This window comes from Dermacentor albipictus, unplaced genomic scaffold (assembly GCF_038994185.2).
Source record: "Dermacentor albipictus isolate Rhodes 1998 colony unplaced genomic scaffold, USDA_Dalb.pri_finalv2 scaffold_21, whole genome shotgun sequence".
In the NCBI taxonomy this organism is placed as follows: domain Eukaryota; kingdom Metazoa; phylum Arthropoda; class Arachnida; order Ixodida; family Ixodidae; genus Dermacentor; species Dermacentor albipictus.
This window is the reverse complement of record NW_027225575.1, coordinates 4,352,475-4,367,407: the sequence shown is the minus strand read 5'-3', so window position 1 is coordinate 4,367,407 and position 14,933 is coordinate 4,352,475. Positions and strand designations below refer to the sequence as shown.

At 44.5% G+C, this 14,933-nt stretch overlaps 1 protein-coding gene across 1 annotated transcript in view; it reads right to left on the bottom strand.

Annotated features, from left to right (window-relative positions):
• Nucleotides 1-8,544: 8,544 nt before the first annotated feature.
• The window catches only part of LOC135918724 (uncharacterized), a 104,791-nt gene continuing 98,402 nt past the window's right edge, over nt 8,545-14,933 (bottom strand). Inside the window, exon 4 of the mRNA XM_065452377.1 lies at nt 8,545-10,990. The gene's annotated coding sequence lies outside the window, so the exon portion shown is untranslated. The remainder of the gene's footprint in view (nt 10,991-14,933) is intronic.

Here is a 14,933-nt window from a genome sequence, read left to right as displayed (position 1 = left end):
ACAGACTATAGCTGTTGCAGAACCATTTCACATCTGTAAGAGCACTATGCAGTTGTCATGCTGTTGTCTCTGCAAAGTGGTTGCAGTCTACTGAGAACACGAGCACTTGTCCTGGTGCAAGGAGAAAGTTGTAAATACAGATGTGAAGCATGAGGTGCCACCTTTGTTTGTGAACTATGGGCCAATATTCAAGCTCTACCGGTGGACAGTGATGATATGGGAATTCAGAGGTGAACTTGTATGTTATCAGAACTGATGTTGCCTATCCATTTTTGTATGGGCAGTATTCTTTGTAATGTCTGGCAATTCCCAATGAAATGAAGTTAATCGCACCCACCGTGGTTGCTTAGTGGCTATGGTGTTGGGCTGCGAAGCACGAGGTCGCGGGATGAAATCCCAGCCACAGTGTCCGCATTGCGAAAACACCTGTGTACTTAGATTAGGTTCACGTTAAAGAACCCCAGGTAGTCCAAATTATTCTGGAGTCGCCCACTACAACATGCCTCAAAATCAAATCAGGGTTTTGGCATGTAAAACCCCATAATTTCATTTTTTTTTATTGTTTAGGGGTGGGACTGCTGTGCCAGAGCCGAAGATTTGCGACTAGTTGGGCCAAATATGTCAAATTGCCTCAAATTCCACTCTTGCTTTTCCAAAACGTGGTGTGAGAACCAAGGGTCAGTTTTAGTAGAAAGTGGCAACCGCGTAAATGTTGTGGGTTTTGTTAGCTTCATCCTCAGCATATCAGGAGTTGCCATATTTAACACTTCTGCCATTACAGCCTGCGATTCACTGCATTCATGTTTGATAATGCGTGACAATGTATCGCACTCTGTTAGTGTGCTCGTGAATCTATGTACACCTTTCGTCCTGGACCTTTCAATAGCATACCTTCGAACTTATCCCATGCGACACCAACAAACACACAGCAGAAGGCACACATTCAATCTGCGAATCTGGCCATCGGGGCCGACAAACCAAGTGCCAAGCTCTGCTGTTGTTGGCTCCGTCACCTGGCATTGGGAAATAGCTTTGTTCCTATAGAAATGACTTTTCAAGCAGTGACTGTTAATGCTTATTCAAATCAGTCAGTCTGTTTATTTAACTTGTGAATGATTGTTTCACTTATAGTGTCGTGAATTCATGGAGTTGGGGTATGTGTATGCGTTATAAAATGCAAATGCTAAAGGTTTAAAAGAGTTGCATGTCAGTTGCCAGGAACATTGGTGCAGCATACAAGCCACTCTATTATCTGTTAAGAGTCTAATGACATAAAGTTTAAGTCGTTTGATATGCCTGTCACTTAAAGCATCTGTCATTAATTTGAAATACTGCTCACTTTGGTCTAGCTTCATGCTGGGTCTTAGTACCAAGGGAGCGATAGGTTAGTTGAAATAAAGCATAGCTTGACTAGAAGTTTAACTACAAAGTTGTGCTGCAATATGCAAGTTACTGCATTGCAACATTGCTAAAAGCACTTGAATCATGCTACTAGTGGCCTCACTGCAAATTTTTTCCAAGGGCCACAGTCCATTCTATCTGGTAAGCATTAGCAAGCGAAACACAGCTGATGTTTGCATCAACTTCACCCTCTATTTGTGATATATTACTCAACTTTGATAAATGTAAGGGATTGTACCAACCTGGTCTACAGGACCTTGTGCAGTGATTGAAGTTAAAGCATAGTTAATAAGAATAAAGGTTACCGTGCTAAGCAGACAAGGACAAAGTGAGACACAAACAACATATCCGGGCATTTGTGTCTCGCTTCGTCCTTGTCTGCTTAGGGTTGTAACCTTTGTTTTTAAGTCACGAACGAACTAGCTCAGCAACAAGTTTTGTTAAATCATAGTTGATACATTGAGGTCAGTTTTTGATAACCGTTGAGAAGTTTTTAAAAATTCCCGAGATTTAATCCTAAAGAAAAGGAAGACCCACTGCAAAAAAATGTGTTTGTGTGGCCCAATGTAGCAGCACAACTGACGACCGAGCAGGTCAGAGCAAATGTCAAAATGTTGCGATGCCCTGCTCCCACGTGACCACCTTCTGCATCATGACTCTGCAACCCGAGATGTTTCAGAATAATGCTACCATGACTGTCAAATACCTTTAGTTTTGTGGTGCGGAGGGTGCAGCACCAGCATGCTACATTCTATGTCAGGCCCCTCATAATCATTTGTGAAAAATATTGGTGGTCATGAAGGCCAGCAGCCACGAAAGTGTAGTTTCAGATGGTGTAGATGTGGAAGAGCCTCCTCTGTGAAAAATTTTACATAAGTGGATGTGTATCAAAAGATTCGCAAAAGTTAAAATTTTTTATACTGAAACTGGAAAGAAACCTCTATTACCACCCGCCAGAAGCGATACATGACGTGAAACACACAAATCCTTGATATGACCTCCAAGATTAGGTGCCGCCCCCAGCATTCTGGGATTTTTATGTCTGCTATCCACCAAGTGCATGCGTTGTCTGCTTTGGTGCCATTTAAAGGCTGCTAAAGAAAATTAGGTAATTACCAACCCTGCAGCTTTGCTAAGGTAGCTTGAGTAGTAAATAACTATTGCTTGTTTGTTCCCAACTTTGCCAAAGTCAAATTTTGTTACAGTTGGCCTTTAATGTAGAATGCCACTTTGAATTACTACTCTGTAGGCACACAAAGGCTGCAGTTTGTCGTCGAATTCTGCTTCATTGAAATTTCAACGCTGTTACTGAGTTTAAGAGGAAGCTTTAGCTCTGGCCTGACTCCGATTCCGCGTATTCAAATACATGTAAAATGCAGAAATGCTTTTCTGAAATAATCCCCTGGGGCGATTTTAATTAAATTTGTTGCACTTAAGAGAGAAAGGTAAATTCTAGTGACTGTTGGAAACAGAACTTTGCTTTTGGGCCTGAATCCTTTAACATAACGTTTCAGAAATTGGTAAGTTTGACATAAATAGAAGCATGAAGTTCCCAATTTCATAGCTCTGCACCAAGAACAGATATCGCAGTTCTGTGAACTGCATCTGTTAGAATATCCAGAGTAGAGAGAGAGATTTGATATGTCAATTTGTACCTTGCATGAATGTTACATTGTTTACTGGAGTTTTGCAAAAGTCCTACTCACATATTAATGGCTTACTTTAGAGCCATGTATAGTACAATCAATTTTCTCTGCTTTAGATGTACTATTAATTGCAATTTGCAGAATTGTGATATTGTTTTTCATTGCCGAGTTACAGAGTTGTAAAACTGATAGTTTTGTTTTCTGAACATTTGCAACCCTTGCCAATTTTCATTTAAAAAATGATGACCTAAACCAAAAATGTGCCGCCATCAGTCACAAAATATTAACTTTCTCCTTTAAATGCCACAAACACAATCAAATTTGGTGCACTGATTGCCGAAAAAAATTATTCCTCCTTTCCCATGTATTTAGATAGGGCCCCTGAGCTAAAGCTTCTTCTTAAGTCACAATTGCCTATCTCATGGCCCTGAAGCAATCATCAAGCATTTTTGTGATTGTGATCATATAGAAACTGTGGCATCCTGATCAGCATAGCAAAAAGGTCACATTGCTCATTTGTTTTTTCGAGACAAATTTTTGTCATAACTTTTGCCTGATTTTGTTAAGTCCACTTGTTGCAAACCCTCGTACCTAGCAAACATTGTTACAAGTATGCTTGACTTTAGCAGTAAGTGTTCATAAAAAAGGCATTTTTGCCTTGTAGGATCCTGGGGAAACTTTTGATTTCTTTTCTGTGGTAGCTGCAGGTACTTATCTGCTGCATACTTGTGTGCGTGTTCATGTTTGTGTGTTAGACACATCCATGTCAGAGCATCGACTTCAGAAGGAATTCAAACAGACTAGAACTGTGGATCAGGTCAAATGTGTAGCCGATTGGGCAAGCGGTTTGTCAGTATGTGTATCAGGTGCCATGTGTGTTATTACTCGCATGTCCTTACTAACCATTTCTTCGTGCTTGAACCAGGCAGACCACAAACTGCATTTGTTCTGAAAGTACTGAAGTACAACAAGTAGACTTATGGCATAGTTATTTATTTGCATATAGTGGAACAGCTGTGTACAACAGGACACTTGCAACAGTATAATGAAAACTGTGCCACATTAGATGTTCAAAACATACAAACACCACATGTGAGTAGGCTGGGGCAGCCTTCCTAGCCTTCAAGTTTGTGCTTTGTGGAAGGGAAGACTAGGAACTACGTTAGTCCTTGAAAGGCAACAATGTGTAAATTATTTTCTACAGTGCTAGTTGCAACAGGTGCATGAGGATCTAAGTATACCTGTATACCTAGGGGTTAATTGTATCAGTGGCACACTTAACAGAAGTAGCTCAGTGTTTGTAACTGCAGAGCAGCATGTGGACCTAGGGCACTTCATAATTAACTTCTGCTTGAAGGTTATATTTAAAGTGGGGTCACTGCTTTGTTCACTAGCATACCACATTTTCTGTCCTATTCCTACTTTGAGTTGCAGCTTGGTAGGAGCTGTATCACAACCAATTACTCTCCCTGTGCTGCCAGGGCAGGTTTGCAAGGCATAAGCGATTCTCGAATGATCAGTCCTTTGCACCATAGGCTGGTCATAGATATTTTCTTGCCAGTATATTCTAGGACCTGAAATGTAACCAAGCTGAATAGGAAAAAACGTACCTATGATTGTCACTATTTGGGCATTACATAAACTGGTAATGGATGTTTATTTTCTATCGGTACCCAAACCGTTTAGTTAGAATAAGAAACAATTAAATACATTTTCTCCCATCTATAATGTGGAATAACATTTGCATGCTGCAGCATTGCAATATGCTATAATAGCAGATTCAGTTGTGGTCAAGCCATTTCTCATTTTGTACACTTGCAGAACAAATTAATATTTACCAGTACTTTACAGGATCTGATATTTAATGTGTGTATCAGCACTGTTCAAGATAGCTGAAAAGTTGTTACTGGCATTCTGTCTGATTACATGTACTGTAAAAAGAATAAGTAACTGTGTTGTGCTCTAACCTTGTGAGCCTAAAGTTCGTAGAACCGTTTTACTGATCTTTTCTTTTTTTACATTCAGCTTAAACAGATGTGAGAAAAGAAAAATTTATTTCTTACCGCTGCAGCTTGTTCCTGATGAACTGCATATGGTTAGTTTGTAATTTAATAAGCCAATGTCTTAGTGCCTGATTGTGTGCCTGAGTGCATTGAAACTCGTACATGAGCTACAATGTGTTGTAGGCCTGTTGAAGCGTTTGCAGCACAAGCTAAGAAGAGCCTATAAAGCAGTGTGCCACTGCAGTCACTCAGAACAAGGCTGCTGCTTTTACGAACCAACAAGTGCATTGCTACTTGTTCAAAGCTATCAGATGAGTTACACACGCTGCATACAAGTCTGCAGACCTTAGAGTGGGGAGGAAGAGAGTGGGTATATTGGGTGCACAGCGAGTTTTACTGAAAAACACTTCATACAATAGGAATCGGATATGTTGGAATACTGTTGAATCTCTTCTGAGAGTTAAGCTAATGTTGCAATTGCAGCATCGCAAGAGGAGTAGCGAGAGTCATGCCGCACTTGCACTGATGCAAAGTAGAGGAAAAATTACGCAAATTGGTATTTTTTTTTTTCATGGCATTCTGCTCATTGCAAATGACCTGTCCTGGACTGCGAACCAGGACTACCAATGAGTTCATTCTTTGCATTCTTGTGCACCACCTTTCTCTGATGTCCTCATGACTGAGTGTTCATCATGCGTAGAATGGAGAGGAATTAGCCAGAGCCACTGCTTGCTTTCTTTGTATGTTCAATGAGCCAACAATATGCCTGAAGGTTTGTAACTGTTGACTTGTCATGGCCACATGTGAGCCACCTGACAACTGTGATTGGCTAATCTTTGGCCTAAATTTGCACATCTGTCCACTCTGAAAAGTAAAATTCAAATTTTGTATTGAACTTTTTTCATACATGGCTCAATTGTCATGCACCTAAATGCTCATTATGTTATGCCACAAACTTCATTCACCCATGCTTCCCAAGAATCTGATCCAACATGTCACTTCCTTGCACATTGCATGTGGGGTACACAGCACCAAAGTGAAACTGGGCAAGCTTTCATGCGGGCTACCCATTTCCTGTTTGCATTCTATGTGGTTGATGAGAAGGTTGTGTATGGGATCTGGAATGCGGAGGCCCCACAGCTTGTAGAGTACATAAAGTTGGCTCTAACATTTTTCACCAGTGATTTGAATGTATATATGCTGCCCTCTGTTAAGAATGAAGACTTCCTGAGTGCCTGTTTTGTCTGTACGCAGATGTGAGAACTGTCAGTAGTATGGAGGTGCATTGCTGTTTGCAGTTTTGAGCACAGTCTGCTGCACTCTTGTATTTACTAAGGGTCACTGATTCATATAGCATGGCAATTGGCATGGGCAGAAGAGTTAGCAGCACACAGCCTGTAACCGTAAATATTAGCATGCATTTTTTTTTTTATTTCAGTTTTGGGGTTTCTACATAGTTATAGAATGCCTCGGCATTCTAACTGAGATTGTGCCGAATTGCTAGAAGCACGCTTTTGGCAAACTGTTAATTGGAATGCCATTGTGTTTTGTAGCAGATTTCAAAGTTGCATGTCTTTAAAGTGCTGCACAACTCCTCAGCCTCAATTTCACCATGTGCCCTAAAGTTAGTAATTCAAAAGTTAATTGGCGAAATTCTCGCTTAATTAATTCTTGCTGCTAATGTCTGCCTAGTCACTGCGGCATAATGGACTATGAACATGCCGACGCAGCAGCACGATCTGCACATGAGGAGGGCTTGCAAGACTCCATTCCGTTCTCAAGAACAGACGCAGCAATGAAAATTTGTGAGCTTGCAAATCAAGCTATAAGATCTTTATGGAACACACCAAGCTTGAAGCACACATGTCTACACCGATTGAACCATCCCTTCATCTTCGACCTCCATCTAGACTCTCTCGACTCGAGACAGCAGTACTTTGCTGACTGTGGCTTGGTGTCGCCTTACAAGATCTTTCGCTTTCCGAGTCGGTATGGACGAGAGCGTGGCTTGCAGTCACTGCGGCAACGAGGAGACTATAGAACACATACTTTGCCACTGTCCGATACAGCGTGCAATGGCTGTCACTAGTGGCCGTGTTGGCACGCCTTGATGACAGGCCACTTTCAGAACACAGTCTTGGAATGCCAACACGAACTCTCATTGCACCGTAAGTCGGTCAAGACTTTGTTGACATTTTTACATGGCAGTGGCCTATTAGAAAGACTATAATGATCCCATCCCATCCCCTTTTTTCTTTTTAAAGATTTTCTTTTTGTCCCCGCTCTTCTATCCGTCTTCCCCTAGTGCATGGTAGCAAACTGGAAATTTTAACTCTGGTTAACCTCCCTTTCTCTCATTTGCATCTCTCTCTCTCTCTCTAGTCTAATGCACTGACTAGTACTGAATCAGGTGACATAGTGTTTATCCTTTATTAGTTGCTGGCTGCATTTATACACTTTATTTTATGCTTATTAGTATTTCACTGTTAATAAACAATACAAAACAAAAATTTAGACTTTCAAGCAGTTGTTAGTGCATTGGGTATATGAATAGATTTGAAAATGTATGCTTGGAGCTACTTTTAGCAGAGGAGGGGTGCACTTTGCATACGCAACTTTAAAGATAAAGATTAGACTACGTAATGTATTACGGGAGCCTATCTATTGCTAAAAATATTTCTAAAGATTTGTATGTATGAATGCAAAACTTTAATAAGACCGGACATGGCATCCGAACTTCTCAATTTCCTTGACATTTCCACAGGGTTCTCACAGTGATAGTACTGTTGCCTGAGTCATTAATATTTATCTGAAAAATCGGTATTTTTATTTAGCCTTCATACACTTGTTCTATGGCTTAGAAGGAGTATAAGTGAAAACTGACTAGTATAGTAACTGTCTACTTTGAACTGCTTGCAGAAGATAGCTGGTCAGCTTTTGTACATGCTCAGCGTTTACTATAGATTTTCAAAAAGACCTGTAGTTTCAGCATAGGGTACAGAAAGCAAAGACTGAAAGTGAGCTACGCCGCACTAGAATGTGTAGGTGTGACTGAAACTTAACTTTTATGCAGTGGGCCCTTTCTGCATTGTCTTATTGTATTCAATGTGAGAAGAAAAATTTACTTGCAGGATGCCGCTGTTGTTGCTCTGCTCTTCTACACCACGTTGTTTGCTTTTTAAAGTTTTTATGTTTTCAAGTTGGTAGCTTGCCAAGATGCAGTCACTAATTTATACTATCTGCCATGAGTGGTAATAATGCTTAACCAATTATTAATGCACATTCTTCTGTGGTTGCACCAATTCCTATTGCTTTTCCACCCTAGCAGTATCTTGCAGAGAAAACAGAAGCATGAGGCGTATGTGGCCATCATCGTGGCAGGGCAGCCCTGTACAATTCTTTTTTTTTTTTTCAGGTCAGCGCTGTCCCACCAGGAAGAAAAGAATTGTACAGGGCTGCCCTCACATGATGATGATGGCCACATACGCTAATTCTTGAGATGGTGGCCTCACATTTGTGGGAGAATTAGCTCATCTCTGAAGTAAGTATATCTTGTAATGCAATGCAAAAAGTCACCACAATGAGAAACTGAAGAAGGGATGGTTCACGCTATATCTGTCCTTCTTAATCGACACTTTCTGTGCTGCATTACAACATAAATTTACAGTAGCTCCCCTAACTTACTTTTGATCATTTCTTGTTTTACCTACAATCGAAACCACGGTTACGTTAGGTATATGCCTGTTTTCTCCCGTATCTCGCAACACTTGGGAGCAGCTAGAAGTAGAAATAAAGAAAACACTGCCTCGCGTGCCTTTGCATTGAAGTTCATCTGCCAAGCCAGTGGCGGTAAAATTACCGTCTCCGATTATAACGTGGCAAAGCGAGAGTTGAGCGGTGGTGCCTGCGATCTCCTTCAGCTGAGCCAAACACTATTGCAAACACTGTGCTCAATAAAGGCAGGCAGCAATAATAACGCAGTGCATAGAGATAGCGACAGCCAGGCAGAAACCACTATGGATAGCCTTTTTAGACATTAGAGGAGCTTATGATAATGTAAACCGAGAAAAGTTATGGAGCCAGTTGAGGGAATATGGTCTAGAGAGAAAGATGATTGAGTTCCTACAACAAGTTTATACAGATAATGAGGTAGAGATAACATGGGAGGGGGAAACTACAAAGCCAGCTAAAATAAGAAGAGGCCTCAGGCAGGGCTGTCCATTGTCACCTCTGCTTTTTATGATCTACATGAGCCAAATGGGAAAGAGACTAGAACAGAGCACAATAGGAACCGACATAAGCTATATGCTGTAAGGGCAGAAGGTAGTTCAAGTACTAGCCGGACTGATGTATGCAGATATTGTACTGCTTGCTGACACCCGAGTAGGGCTACAGGAACTAATGAGCATATGTGGAGAGGAGGGAGAAAAATTGGGACTGCAATTCAGTAGAGAGAAGTCTGGGATAATAGTATACAATGAAGAAAGGGGGGAACCATTGGAAATACAAAGCACTAAGATTGATCATGTTGAAAAATACAAGTATTTGGGCATATGGCTAAACGAGGGCAAAAAGTACTTGGAAGAACAGGAAAAAACTATGATTGAAAAAGTGAAAAGGAACTCGGCTGTAATGAAACACAAGGCACTTTGGAACTATAATAGGTACGAGGTGGTTAGGGGCGTATGGAAAGGGGTTATGGTACCTGGCCTCACATTCGGAAATTCAGTACTGTGCATGAAATCGGAAGTTCAGACATGCATGGAAACGAGACAGAGAAGTGTAGGCAGGTTGGCCTTAGGAGCACACGGGAACACCCCTAATGAGGGAGTGCAGGGGTACATGGGATGGTCGTCATTTGAAGGTAGAGAGGCAATAAGTAAACTAAAATTTGAACAGAGACTCCCAGCACTGGAGGAAAAAAGGTGGGCAGGAAAAGTGTACAAATATCTGTACATGAACAGTTTGAACACAAAGTGGACACTCAGAACGAGGAAGCTGAGGAATAGATACCTACAGCCGAGGGAGGGGGTCCAAAGTGGTTCTAGTGTGGGAAAAGGAGGTGAAGGAGACGGAAAGAAAGTTGTGGGAAGAAAGAATGCTCGGAAAGCCATCGCTATCAATGAATAGGTAACAAAAACAGGAGATTAAGAGAGAGCTCTTATTTGATAACTCGCGGGGCAGCTCACTATTATTCGAGGCTAGGACGGGGGTTTTGAGAACGAAAACATACAGGGCTAAATTTGAAGACGTGGACCTTCGGTGCACAGCTTGCGGAGCCGAAATGGAGACCACTGAGCATATAGTGCTGAGATGCACAGCCCTTCGCCCGACCATGGCAGAGGGAACAGTGGCAGATATGGAAGGGGCATTAGGTTTTCCCGGGGACCGAGGGCAAATAGACGAGAAAATAGTGGCAGTAACGAAGGGGAGGCTAGAGGATTGGTGGAGGAGGTCAAGGGATAGATAATAACATAAATCGGGGACATAATGTTTCCTCTACTGTTTTAGATAGTTATCTTGGGGGGAGGAGGGGAGTAAAAACTAGGTTGAGAAAAAGAGGGAAAAAAGAATAATAATAAAATAGGAGGGGGAGCAAAAGGCTAGGTGGCGCCAGCCGCCGCCAGTTAGAAAGGGTATAGCCGCCATCCATCCATCCATCCAGGCGCCTTTGCATAGAGGAGTCAGGCGCCCTTCAGAGGGCTCTGTCACGTGTCGGCGATCAGCAGACAGCGCAGCAGAGACGCGTGGCGAGGAAGGCTGCGGCGACAGTGGCCGATGGCAGCCACCAGGATTTGCCAGCAGGCGAGGAGGAAGGAGGAAGGCTTGTGGCGGTCCCTACGGAGCTCGGAGGCTGGCCCGGCGCTGTCTGGGGCCCTGACGCCCGCCTCGGCGGCAGCGCTGGCTGGCCTACTATGCGTGCTGGGCTGGATGGATGAGCTGCGTTAAGAGAGAGAGAGAGAGATCTAAACGGCGCTTCTTATTTGGCACGTCTGGTGCGCTCCTAAACCAATTGGCCACACCCATTTTTAATGCTGCTTAAACATCTATCGCTTCTACCTTCAGCAGGTGCATAAATTCGATCGTGGGTGGATACAGGAAGCTAGGATGTTTTACATTCTTCCGTGTATCTCCTAAAGTGTACAGATTACATGGAACAGTTCCTTGCGTGAATTCTTTAAATATTTTTATTCTAGAGTTTGAAAACGCAGTAAACTCAACCGCCCGGCAAGTGAGCTTTGCGGGAAAGCCGACCTGTGTACAAATACTTGGTAGTAAAAACATGTCGCTATTAAAGGAACCGAGGTATTTTCTGAGTTGAAAAACGTGAACGGCGTCACTGTAACAGTAGGGAACACTATACATGCGAGATAAATGAAAATAAAGGCGCTAAAGCCACACCTCGCTGTGACTTCAGTGACCGCTGCTCACTACCAACAAGGTAATACCGGGAGCACGCCATGGCGATGTGGCCAGTGGAAAACTCGTTATTTCCGAATCCGAATCCCAAAATTTTATAGGGGACCCAGTCAGAACTACAGCAAGTAGCATTCAAGCACAATAAATCCCGGTATTAATTGTTGCTAGCTGCTTCAAGTGTGGAGATTCCATCGTGAGTCATACGTAACCCGATTATCCTACCCACTACGCCGAACATAATTGAAACCATCAGTTAATAAAACTCCCGATATAATAATATATTATGACCAAACACGTTAGATCTGCGTATGAGCGCCCATCATTGAAAGTTCAAATACGGATCAATATATATATATATATATATATATATATATATATATATATATATATATATATAGAGAGAGAGAGAGAGAGAGAGACAGACAAAGAATTTTATTAATGGTCCTGAGGAACCGGCGTTAGGGTACCTCCCTTTTCAGGGAGTCCCCGTAGCCGTCGCGGGCCGCACCCACGTCGGGGTCGGAAGATCGTGGTCCTCCGCCCTGTCGCAGGCCTGCCCTCTGGACAGCCCGTAGTTGCTCTGAGAGGTCACCGCTTTTAAGGGCTGCCTCCCATATTCGGTTAGAGTGGTTAGCGATGAGCTGCGTAACGCAGGGCATTGCCAGAGCATATGGGACAAGGAGCAGTACGCCTCCCCACAGTCTGGACAGTAGGGTTCTACATTAGGCGCGAAGTGACTGAATCTGCCCCTGGAGGAAAAGGACCCCGTTTGAAGCATGCGAAACGCCGACGATTGTGGTCTATTAAGTTTAGGGTGTGGTAGCGGAAAGGCCCGCCGAGCAAGTTGATAATGTGTCAAGATTTCATGGAAGGTGAGAAGCGAATCCCTGTACAGCCCTAAGTCGCCGCCCGTGAGTCCACCTGAACCGCCGGTGTGTAAGACCTCGCGCACAGTCATGGGCCAACTCATTGGCGTTAACAAGCTCAGAGTGTACATTGATTCCCATATGGGCCGGGAACCAAATTTGGTTCTATGAAAACCAGCAGCCCCCTCGCTGCCGAGGATGGCCGCCGCCTCCTTTGAGATCGAGCCGGAGGCGAAAGCTCGGGCTGCCGATCTGGAGTCTGTAAAGATATTGGAACGTAGAGGGTCCTTCAGTGCTATAGCTATAGCAACCTGCTCGGCTACTGTTGAAGAAACCTTCCGCACGGATGCTGAATTAATGAGAGTGCCATTAGAGTCAACCGAAACTACGGCATAGTGATCAGAGCACTCGTACTGGGCGGCATCAACGAAACATGCCAGATTCGGAGTGGCAGCAGCCGCTTTTAACAGGGAACGAGCCCTGGCTACCCGGCGCCCTACATTGTATTGAGGGTGGACGTTACGTGGCATGGGATCTACCTTGAACGTATCTCGGACCATGGGTGATAGGGTCACGTTGCGCTCCGTGATTTCCTGGTGACCGCATCCAACGGATTCGAGGATGCGTCTCCCCGCTCGCGATGATGATAGTCGAATTATTTGAGCCACTCGTTGGGCCTCGATCACCTCTGATAGGGTGTTGTGCATGCCTAGTTGCATGAGACGCGCGGTGCTGGTAGTGAGTGGTAAACCCAGCACGCGCTTGATGCTTTTGCGCATGAGGGCGTCGATTTTGGCCTCATCCCCTTTAGACCAGCGCAACGCGGAGGCTACATAGTTAATGTGGCTCATCAGAAAGGCGTGGTAGAGTCTGAGTAGATTGCTCTCGCTTAAACCCCCTCTGCGGTTCGAGAGCCTGAGGATAAGCCGAAGCATATTCTCCGTCTTCGAAGTAATGCGGGCTATAGTCTGTGAGTTGCCCCCGCGAGATTCCAGCAAGAGTCCGAGGACCCTGATGGTATCCACTCTGTGAATTTGTTGTCCGTCCTTCGTATAGAGGGCTATGGGAACTTGATCTAAGGGTGTGGAGCACCTAACTCCCCGTCGGGTGGGCCTATACAATAGAAGTTCGGACTTGGTTGGTGACAGACTCAGGCCCGTGTCTAGTAGGAAGTGTTCTGTGATGTCGAGCGCCTCTTGGAGCGCACTCTCAACTGCAGCGTCAGACCCTCCCAAGCACCACACGGTAATATCATCCGCGTAGAGGGCGTGACCCGTTCCTCTTACTGTGGCCAGTCTGTCCGAGAGGCCCTTCATGGCGATGTTAAACAGTAGGGGAGAGATGACCGCCCCTTGCGGGGTGCCTCTCGCTCCCAATGTAAATTCCTTCGATTTGATTTGCCCTATTTTGACAGTGGCCTTGCGATCCCTGAGGAAGGAGCTAACGTACGCATGGAATCGTGGCCCCAGGCCCATATCTGAGATGGCGTCTAGTACGAACCGGTGCGAGATGTTATCAAAAGCCTTGGACAAGTCTAGAGCAAGGATGCCCCGAGTGTCTCTAGTGACGACATCAATGATTTGCCTCTTTATAAGTAACATGACGTCCTGTGTGGAGAGTGCCGGCCGAAAGCCGACCATGTTGTGAGGGAATAACTCATTATTTTCTATATGCCTAGATATACGGTTGTGAATGACATGTTCGGCCACCTTACCCACGCAGGACGTGAGCGAGATGGGCCGCATGTTCTCCGGCACAAGAGGTTTGCCTGGTTTCGGGATGAGCACCACTGAGGCTGTCTTCCAGGAGTCGGGGACTAGGCCCGTTTCCCAAATTTTATTGACCTCCCCGGTGAGCAGCGCAACTGATTGTTCGTCCAAGTTTCGGAGGAGCTTATTGGAGATTCCATCCGGGCCCTGTGCAGAGCGACCGTTGAGCGTTTGCAGCACCTCCCAGATTTCGGATTCCGTGAAGGGGGCGTCGAGCTCCCCCACTGCTCCCCCCCGATAACAAGGATAATCCCCGTCACCGGAGTGGCCCAGCGGAAGATACTTTTCGGCCAACTCTTGCAAGAGGACGTGTTCAAATACGCCCGCCGCCTTTTGATTATGAACTATGCGATCGATGGCTAGTCTCTGATTGCTTTTGGTTTGCGAATCGTCAAGTAAGTGTTTGAGCAGGTTCCATTTGCCCCCCGTTCTCATCTGCCCATCAACCGAGGAGCACACTTTATTCCATTGTTGTTTGGACAGTTCGATGGAATGAGTTTCAATTGTACGATTGAGCTCCGCAATTTTCTTACGAAGCCGGCGGTGGAGTCTGTGCGTTCTCCAGCGGTGCAGGATGGAGTTTTTGGCTTCTAGGAGGTGTGCAAGGCGCGCGTCCATACGATCTACCTTTAGGTCGGTCTTAACCACCTTGGTCGCAGCTTGTACGTCCTTCTGTAGTCTTGTGAACAGACTATCGAGATTATCGTAGTCGGTCTGGTCCGCCTTCCGTATTTTCCGGAAGGCATCCCAATCCGTCACTTTAAATTCCCTGGTAGGGGCTGTGCTAATCGTTAGGGTAATCTCCACAATGAAGTGGTCGCTGCCCAG